Here is a 10,050-nt window from a genome sequence, read left to right as displayed (position 1 = left end):
GAAAATTGCCTGTTCTCTGGTCCATTTGCCTATTTGCTGAGTGATACACCTAAAATTTTCTTGAGAAAAAACCATGCAACCTTCACGGACTAACTCAACCACATTGTAAAAAATAAAAATAAAAATCCGTTGACGGGATTCGAACCCTTTTCTACCCGGTGTGGTGAGGACGCTGTTTGTGTTCACTGCTCTACCACTAAGGAGTTAATTAATTTTGGTTCATTAAATGAAGAAGATTATTATGTCGAACTAAGCAACAAATTAATTAAAGAAAAAAATGCATTAAAGCAATAAAAAAAAAAAAGCATTAAACAAATTAATCATATTCAGTTGGGTGGGGGGAATAGAGAGAAATTCTTCTTGGTAATTGGATAATGAGAAATACTGGGAATGGGAACGATTTGTTTCCATGGAAAATATATCCGTGCGAATGGGAACAAATTGTTCCCATTCTTGTTCCCATTCCCACGGATATATTTTAAAGTACGTACTTTGCTGCGTTTATGTTCGCATTTATTTAACCGTCATGTTATGTTATTATTTTTCTGTTTTTGATGCAAAAATAGGATACATTTCATTATAAAAGAGATTTGTTCCCTGAGGGTTCGTTAATAGAAATTCTGCTGCATCTGAATTTCAAATGCGAATAAATAAACCCTTACAAACAATGTAACAAAAAATCCAATGAATTAGCACATACAATATAGACAAACATCCCTAAACAACAACAACAGTTGTTAAAAATTTACATAGATTATTTTTGAGTCCTGTTGTAGTTATTGCTCTATACTCCTGTATTGTGAAGTGTAATCCAAGTTACCCCCTTTTTATAGCACTGTCTGAAACCACAAGTCACAGTAGATGTAATGATAGGATTTCTTGTGTTGGTTATTTTAAATCTTTACAAACAGGAACGAATGGTATTTACAATTTATAACATCAAAATTTTCATTTTCAATACTGAAAAAACATAATAATAATAGGTTTAGAAAATATTTGGTTTGCTAATTTATTGAGCAATCCTGATGTTTTTAAATGCCTTGTGTTACTTTTCGATGTCTAGGTGGCCGGTTGCAATATTGTTTATTGGGATTGTACGTACGAATGGTAACTTATAAGTCCTGTACATTGGGTAATTAATTGCGAGGTATAGTACTAATTTTTGTTTACTTGACGTATTTTTTAAAATTACTTATTGGAGGTTAGGAGACAAGAGTTTGAAAATGATAACGAGCCATGCCATTGAGCATTTTAATGTTGCTCGTAAATATTTTTCAGCAGGTGAATGCACTACAATTAATTTCTCTATATAAGGTTTCAGTTTTTGGTAATTTGTCATAAAACAGGTGATGCAATATGTCTCAGGAGGGAAAACATGAGTCGACTTCCGAAAGGATTTCGATTACTGTCTTTTTTTGCACAATTTTGCCTTTGAATTACCATGATCACAGTCTGGATTTACCAATATTTATCGTATGTTTCGAAACATCTTTAGCGACTTGACATTTGCGGTAGTTTAATCTGACATCATGAACATCAAGTTTACTGCAGGTGAAATTTATTCGCAACACCATTTTTTGTAAGTTAAATGATTTTTAGGGTTGTTGTGGTTAAAAAGAAATCCTTTAGCGATCAAGTGTCGGTTACTAGTTAAAGGTTCTTTCTTCCTAATAAAACACTTGCTTCTACTGACATGTTTTCTGCTTATGCGACATGATACAGTAGCCAATGCACCAAAAAAATAAAATAATACTTGAGTGTGCTAATTATTGTTAACAAAATTAATCGTAATACTGAGATAAAGCCGTTTATGATTCCAGTTGTTTTTTTTTTTTTTAATATATTTTTTATTCGTTATGCCATTTAAGAAATTGAAACAAAATTAGTTTTCTTAATTGAGAGAATGGGGATTTAAAATTAATTACATAATATGAAATTTTTATACACCTTCAATTATACAAAAATACACTGAACTTTGAACAGTAATTAATCCTCATGCATTTGCAATGAGTATGTGTTCTGGTTCCATCATATTTATAATTTACAGGTGGTTTGGAAATTATTTAGGTGAATTCATTATTTATAAAATTGATTTCTATATAAAATCAATTATAATTTATAACTCTTATTTTGTATCATTTATCTCATATCTTATTTTGGGGATGAGAATGTTTCTATTGTTTAGACTGCTGGTTATTGGGTTAGAAGTGGTGGATCCACATTTTTATCCACTGTTATGAAATGGCATAGATATTCTTCTGGGTCCAACATGAATAACTACAGATTTTTCTTCGAAACATTGCATCTGCCCAGCTTTTTTCCAGGACTCAAAGGTTTTGGAATCCAGCTTATAATAACCTTTATCATACCAGCATACTCTATCATAGTTTGATTACCTGTGTTTTTTGGAAAATACGGCTAAAATTTTATTATCTAATCAATTAATTTAAAAATCTGTCACTTTTATATAAGCAGACATCAGTCTGCTTATCTAAAAAAGTATATAAAATTTTATATACTTTTATTTTTTATATAATTTTATATAAGGACTTTTTTCACCATAATCAAAGTATAACCTATTTGGTTATACTTTGATTATGGTATAACCTATAACCTATAACCTATTAGTTAACTACCAAAGTATAACCTATTTGGTTATACTTTGATTATGCTGAGAATAAGTAACAATAATAATATTTTAATAATAATAACAATAATAATATTGTTGCTTATTCTCTTAGTGGATTACTATTGTTACTTCTCAATTGGGGAAGCATAACTTATTCAACGTATTACCCAATAAAGAATGGTATATCATAATTTTTCCAATTATTTATGCTGGAGCCATTTTCCCCCAGTTTTAAAGGGTTGAAAATGACCTTTATCACAGTATAAAAATATATGATTTGTGAAAAGTAATTTTTTTTTTTTTTTTTTGTTTTGTTTTAGCAGTATCTAGATCTAATTTTCTGTGTTTGTTTTTTTTGAAAATGTTATCAGAATGGAAAAAGAAAACAATTGGCTTTTTCACTCTATTGATGACTGTGAATATTTATTTAAAAAAATAAATTTTTTAAATCTATTTTTGGTATATGTAAGTGTCATCAGCCATTTTCAATCCACTGCAGAATGAAGTCCTCTCCATCAACACTCCAGTTCCTTCTGTTTTGTGCAAGGGCCATCCATTTACTATCCACAAATTCATGAATTTCATCTGTCCATCTCCGTTGTTGTCTTCAAGGTTTTCTTCTAGCTCATCTTGGGTACCATTCTGTTATTTTCTTAGTCCATCTGTCATTATGTCTTCGAGCTATGTGTCCTGCCCAAGATCATTTTAGTTCTTCAGTTTTGATAAGAATGTCCTTTACTTGAGTTTGCTGCCTAATCCACGTGTTTCTTTTCTTATCTAACAGTCTGATTCCCAATATAATTCGTTCCATTCTTCGCTGTGTAGTTCTCAGCTTCTCTTCCATTCTTTTGGTGAGTGCCCAAGTTTCACTTCCATAAGTGATGGTGGGGAGTATACATTGGTTCATTATTTTACGTTTCAGACAAATTGGGATATTGCTCCTCCTCAGTATGTGACTATATTTCCTGAATGCTATCCATCCAAAATTTATTCTTCTCTTGACTTCCAGCCATTTATCATTATTACAGTTAATGACTTGTCCCAAATAAGTATATGACTCCACCTTTTCAATCATTATATCCCTTTCTGTGGCATACTTGTTCATCATTACTTTTTTTTTTTTTAGCCATATTCATCTTTAATCCAAAATCCTTACTAACTCTGCATAACTGATTAAGATTTTCCTCTAATTATTTGGAATCGTGGCTTATGACCACAATGTCATCTGCAAATTGTAAATGGTTTAGGTACTCTCCATTTACATTGACTTCTTTCTACCAGTCTAATCTTCTGAAAGCTTCCTCAAAGGCAGCAGTAAACAACTTCAGAGATAGTGTCTCCTTGTTGAACTCCTTTCTCAATTTTAAATTTAGAAAGGTAAGAATGTAAGTGTATTCATTAGTAATTTGTGTCTGCTGAATCAGAAGTTTTCAGGTCAGATCCTATCACTAAATGGAGGAACCTTTATTGGGGGTTGTGACTTAGTGCTGAGTAAATCATTCTCGGACAACCTAACCTTTGCAGCATGCTCTGGTCAGGGATAATACACTGGCTGGTGGCTATATCATTTTTTGCTTGTTTTGAAATACATATATAAATAAATAATTTACATTTATATCTGTAGTCAGGGGAATTTAACTTCATTGTAACTTTAATTTCAGAGTAAACCAGCATAATAGGCAACGTTGGGCTATGCATTTTTCTTTCAGCATTTAGGTGCTATCCTATAATGTGTGTGCCATTGTCCATGTGGGTTACAAGAAGACCACAGCCAGCCTTCAACAGTTGCCCCAAATTAGTATAATGATGTATAGGAATTTTGCCAGAAGGGATAAGGAGATGATTGTCCCCTTGTATAAAGCAATGGTCAGGCCATGCCTTGAGTACTGCATACAGGTCTGGAGGCCTTATTTTATGAAGGATGTAGAGCTGCTGGAATGAGTACAAAGAAGGGCAACCAGATTGGTGAATGGAACAAAAGGTTGCTGTTACCAAGAAAGGCTGAATTTCTGCAGATTGCAGTGTCTGGAGACTAGGCACCTGCGCGGTGGTCTGATTCGGGTGTATAAGGCCTTGAATGGTTTGCGCAAGCTCAGTGCTAATGGGGTTCTTCCTCTTGCTCAGATTACTCACCTGAGGGGACATAAATTCAAATTGAGGAAAGACAATTGTAGAACAGATGAGTGGAAATTTGCCTTTAGCCAGTGGGTGGTTGATAGTTGGAACAAACTTCCAACTGTTGTAGTGGAGGTCAACAACTTAAGTTCAAGGCAGAACCAGACAAGCATTTGGAATTAATGGACAGGTGAAATGGGAAGGGTTTTTTTTTTGGCAGATTCTATATAAGCTTGCTTTCTTGCATCATATGTTTCTACTAATGCTAATGCAGCTGCTATGGTGACTAGTGTTTTACAGGTTAGTCTAGTGACTGAGGTTGAACTGCCAGTTCTTTAACAGTTGCCATGGTCTCTATATTGCAAGGATTAGCATGACCTTTTGACAAAGCTGCATTGCTGTATTGATGATGATATAGTGTATTGATGATACACTATCAGCAGCATTATTTTACAGAATGAATCTTTATTGGTTAAATGCATGCCACAAAGAATGAATATTTATATATACAGGGTGATTCACTACCAGTGCGACAAACTTGCAGGAGGCGTAGGGGGTACAAAGACGAATCGGAATCACATAGCATTGCAGGGTCCAAAATGCCTTCGTCATGCGGTAGAGGACGTTGAACGGGAGGTCGCATGAACAGCGATCCCGCTGGAAGTCAGCATTTGTGAACTGTTTCTGTTGAAGAAACCAAGTAGCAAAAGTCCTCCGGAGTGGATCAATCCGCAGGCTCCAATGATTGGACGCATTGCAGATGGTATGAACTCATTTGGTTTGTTGACAGTATCCTCCATACAGTGGATTGGGAAATACCCAATTGTTGGCCTATCGCTCGAGTACTTGTTCTCGGATTGCCTTCTGCAAGACGTAGGACATTCTTCTCATTGTCTGGCATCCTCGTTGTTCGCTCTCGATTCATGGTACCTCTCGTGAAACAACCAGTCTCACGTAACCTTCTGTGCACACGTGCGAAAATCATATGATGAGGAGCACGCCTGTATGGGAAACATTCCTGGTACAAGCGCAGAGCGGCGCGCCCGTTACAGTCCGCAGATCCATATGCGAGGTGCATGTCGACCAGTTCAACGTTTGAATACTTGTCCATCCTACTGCCTCAGGATCCGGTTCGCAAATGCTGACTTCCAGTGGGATCGCTGTTCACGCGACCTCCCGTTCAACGTCCTCTACCGCATGACGAAGGCATTTCGGACCCTGCAATGCTATGTGATTCTGATTTGTCTTTGTGCCCCCTACACCTCCTGCAAGTTTGTCGCACTGGTAGTGAATCACCCTGTGTATATATATATATATATATATATATAAAAATAATTTATTGCTATCAAATAAAGTAAGGGTAATACCCATTACAGACAAGCCAGGGGGTTTACATAAATTATGTGATATTAATAGGCGTCTCCGTAGCCAGGTGGGAAGGAGCAGCAGTGCGTAGCACACGCTTCTTGATTAGACCGGGGTTCGAGCCCGTCACCACCAAATACGGAAGATATGGAAAGGTCAGGGAATGACCACCACATATCCTGGAGCAATATGGCTTTAGTTGCTAATGCTCTTAAAAACCAAATAACAAACAAACGATATTAATAACATGGAACAGTTTTTTTTTTTTTTGCAATATTTAATGAGAGATTTGATACTGTTTATTTTTTATACGATATTTGGTGTAGCAAGGTGCAGAGTATTTTCTAAATTTACATCAGAAATTCCAGTAATTCAAAAATATAATTTGAAAATGACCGATTATGCATGTTTGTGGGTTGGAGGTCGTCGACCCCTGATATAGGTAAAAGCCAATCATGTTGTACTGGGTTGATCTGTATATTTTGTAGTAATAAACTCTGGTATAACAGCAGTCAGTGGTTTCCAGAACTTATACTTGTGAAATTAATAGTTATTATTATTGGCATATGATTTGAGAAACCACGCTTAAAAAGCATCAGCCAAAAAAAAAAAAAAACTCCTCCAATAAAATTTATATAGTTCTACCTTGAATTTATGTAAACTATCCGCTTCCACAACAACAGACAGAAGTTTGTTCCAGCAATCAGCCACCCATGGGCTGAAGGCAAGTCTGGACACATCTATCCTTCAACCATCTTTCCTCAGTTTGAATTTATGCTCCCTCATGTGTAGTCTGAGCAAGAGGAAGAATGCCATCAGCATTAAGCTTGCTCAATCCATTCAGAGCTTTAAACACCTCAATCAAATTGCCGTGCAGGTGTCTAGTCTCCAGGTGCTCTAGTTTGAAAGAACCTTTCTTGATAAGACCACTGTTTTGTTCCCTTCTCCAGTCTCATTGCCCTTCTCTGCACCCATTTCAGCAGATCTACATACTTCCTAAAACAAGGCCTCCAGACCTGTATGCAGTATTCAAGATGCAGCCTGACCATTGCCTTATACAATGGAATAATCACTTCCTTATTCCTTGTTTTTCATATTCCATTAACCTTAGTGTATTACCATACAATTAGTATGTTAAGCTGAGATTATTGTTACTGATATGCAGTACCTTGCATTTGTCCATGTTAAACTTCAAGTGCCATTTGTCAGCCCACCTGCCTTATTTTTTTTAGATCTTGTTGCAGTAGCTTACCCTGATTTCTATCATCAACCACCCTGCCAACCTTTATATCATCTGCAAACTTGACATTAAGCTTGCTGTACCTTTGCCAATATCATTAATAAATATAGAAAACAACAATGGGCCTAGCACTGAACTCTGGGGCACTCCACTAATAAAATTAATCCAAGGAGTAACTTGCTCTTAATGCAACACTTCTCCAATTTGTACAGCAGTCATTTATGTGCAACAGTATCAAAAGTAAAAAAAAGTGCAACAGTAAAAGAATATGTAAATTTTCTTTCTTGAAATTCAACTGTACGATATCAAAATACTATTTTTGCATCCACTTCCTTTTTTTCTGCATCATAATATCCAATCAGATTGGTAAGAAGAGATCACCCCTTAACAGTTCCATGCTGTGACTGCAGTGTAATTGTGTTCCTGTCTTAGATGGATTACTTCTAACAAATGACTCCATTATTTTCTCTGGAACAGGAGTTAAGCTACAGTTTGTAATTACTCATATTACCTTTTGCTCCAACTCTGTGAATTGGAGATACATATGCACACTCCAGTCCATAGGGACTTCCCTGAATCTAGGGATGCCCTCATAATTATGGCTTAGGGTTTCCTTACCTCCTTTGTTGCTTCCCTTAATATAATTGGATAGATCCAGTCCACCCCAGGCTCCTTTTTTATGTTAAGGTTCAACGATTTCTCTTCCACTTTACTCTCAGTTATGAGAAAATCATTTAGCTAGCTGTTCGATAAACTTCGGGCATCCCCCTCCATAAAGAATTCCTCATGTGATTGTAGATGCAAAATACCTATTCAGTTTTGTCAGCAGCCTGAGCAGTATTATCAACAGTTAAACCATCTACATCAAGTGGAATGATTGTAGTCATTAATAGTAGAGTTCACAGAAAGCACACTTCTACACGAACACATTTTGTACACGAATCTACCTGTATTTTTGTGTATCCGTATGTGTAATGTCTATTGATCTACATAAAGATCAAGCTTATTGATTAGCTTTATTTTGGAGTTTGGTGAGCAATGATCAAATTTCAGCAGTTATCTAGTCTTGAAGTTAATGTAAGTGAATTAGATGGGTTTTTTGGACCTACAATACAAATGAAATCTTGGATGTTAACATGATCTTATTCTCCTGTCATTTTTTTCCCCACATAAATTTAATTTTAGTTGATGTGAAGTTGGGAGCAAGGGAAGGAAAATTAAATTCCTCAAGAAGCTGGGATCCATTCAGGGTTAGGGGAAAATTTGGTATATTCACCATCAAATCCTGGATCCTTAAATGTCAGGAAACATGCTGTCCAGAGATTATCAGCATGAAGATTTCAGAAAATATGTAAATATATATTTTAAAATGAAATTCCTGTTATTAATTTTTTTAGATCTAATTTCGCGAACTAGGAATTCTTTAATAATCTTTTGTTATGATACTCTTGCATGGATTTTTAAAGGTGTTTCAAGGCTAGAATGATGCCAAGAAACTAACACGTTAATTGCCATAAAATAGAGCATTCTTGTTGTATTTTATTATTATTATTATTATTATTTATTTTTTTTTTTCAAGCATTAGGCCATGTTACAGAACATTTATTTCACAGTTCACTTTACTGTTCGAGCAATGTGACTCTACTCTAGCATCACGGATAGCATATTTTTTTAATGTAAAATGAATCTAGTTAGCCTAGCAAACCAAAATATGATTTTGATTTAATTTAATTTTTTTTTTTTTTTTTTTAGTAGATAGTTTATGGTATAGTATAATTTTTTTTAGAAAAAAAAATTGTGGCAACTAGGAATCTATTTTTTATTAATGTTATGGTGATTAATGCATTAAATACCAGAACTGCAATTATAGGTCGACCCTGGATAACAATGGGACATGAAACCTTTAAGTAATACAGTCAAATCCTAAATCTGGCAGTGTATTATCTGGTGTCATCCAATTTCTGGCTCTATTGAGGAAAATGGATGACTAGCAAACTACACAAGAATCAGCAAATTCCATTTTCAGAATGGCAAAAGGAGGGCTTGAAGTAGATTGGAGCACATTAGAATGGCATTCTGGTTCATCATATGCATCTGTAATGTCATGTAAATACTTAATTATTAAAAATAACATATTTTGTTATGACCATTCCATTTAATAAAATATGCTGTTTTGAGTCATGGCAAAAACAGTATATTACTCAGTTTCATGATTTATACGTGAAGGATTAGATGGAATAAACAATTAACTTGAATACATTAAATATTTATTTTTGCAACTTTTAGATTGTCATTTGTAAACGCTGTTGACAAATTATCTTTTGTTCATTTGTATGTGCTGCCTAAAAGAAAATTAAGTAGTCAAGAGATTATGGCCTTTCAAAGTTCCTACACAGGACCTTATCTATTGTGGAAAAGATTGTATTGTCAAAGACACTCAACATTGGGACTTGGATGAAGCAGTTGTGTAAATTTTCTCCTTTTTCATTCTAAAATATACACTGTATGATATTTGTCCATGTGCTGCATAAAAGAAAATTAAGTAGTTAGAGATTATGGCCTTTCAGAATCCCTATGCAAGTCCTTATCTATTGTGATATTGTCAAAGACACTCGACAGTACAGATTGACTCAGCATAAGATGGAGAAATAATTAAATTTTTACTGTTATTTTACAATATGTATTGTATATTTATTTACTG

At 34.8% G+C, this 10,050-nt stretch overlaps 1 protein-coding gene across 1 annotated transcript in view; it reads left to right on the top strand.

Annotated features, from left to right (window-relative positions):
• The first annotated feature begins 1,101 nt into the window (after positions 1-1,101).
• The window catches only part of LOC150082623 (solute carrier family 52, riboflavin transporter, member 3-A-like), a 43,064-nt gene continuing 34,115 nt past the window's right edge, over positions 1,102-10,050 (top strand). The window contains exon 1 of the mRNA XM_090377868.1: positions 1,102-1,147. The gene's annotated coding sequence lies outside the window, so the exon portion shown is untranslated. The remainder of the gene's footprint in view (positions 1,148-10,050) is intronic.

Source organism: Mastigoproctus giganteus, chromosome 7 (assembly GCF_048544385.1).
Source record: "Mastigoproctus giganteus isolate SK-2022 chromosome 7, ASM4854438v1, whole genome shotgun sequence".
NCBI lineage: Eukaryota > Metazoa > Arthropoda > Arachnida > Uropygi > Thelyphonidae > Mastigoproctus > Mastigoproctus giganteus.
Note: the sequence above shows the minus strand (reverse complement) of the source record. Positions and strands in the feature narration are given on the sequence as shown.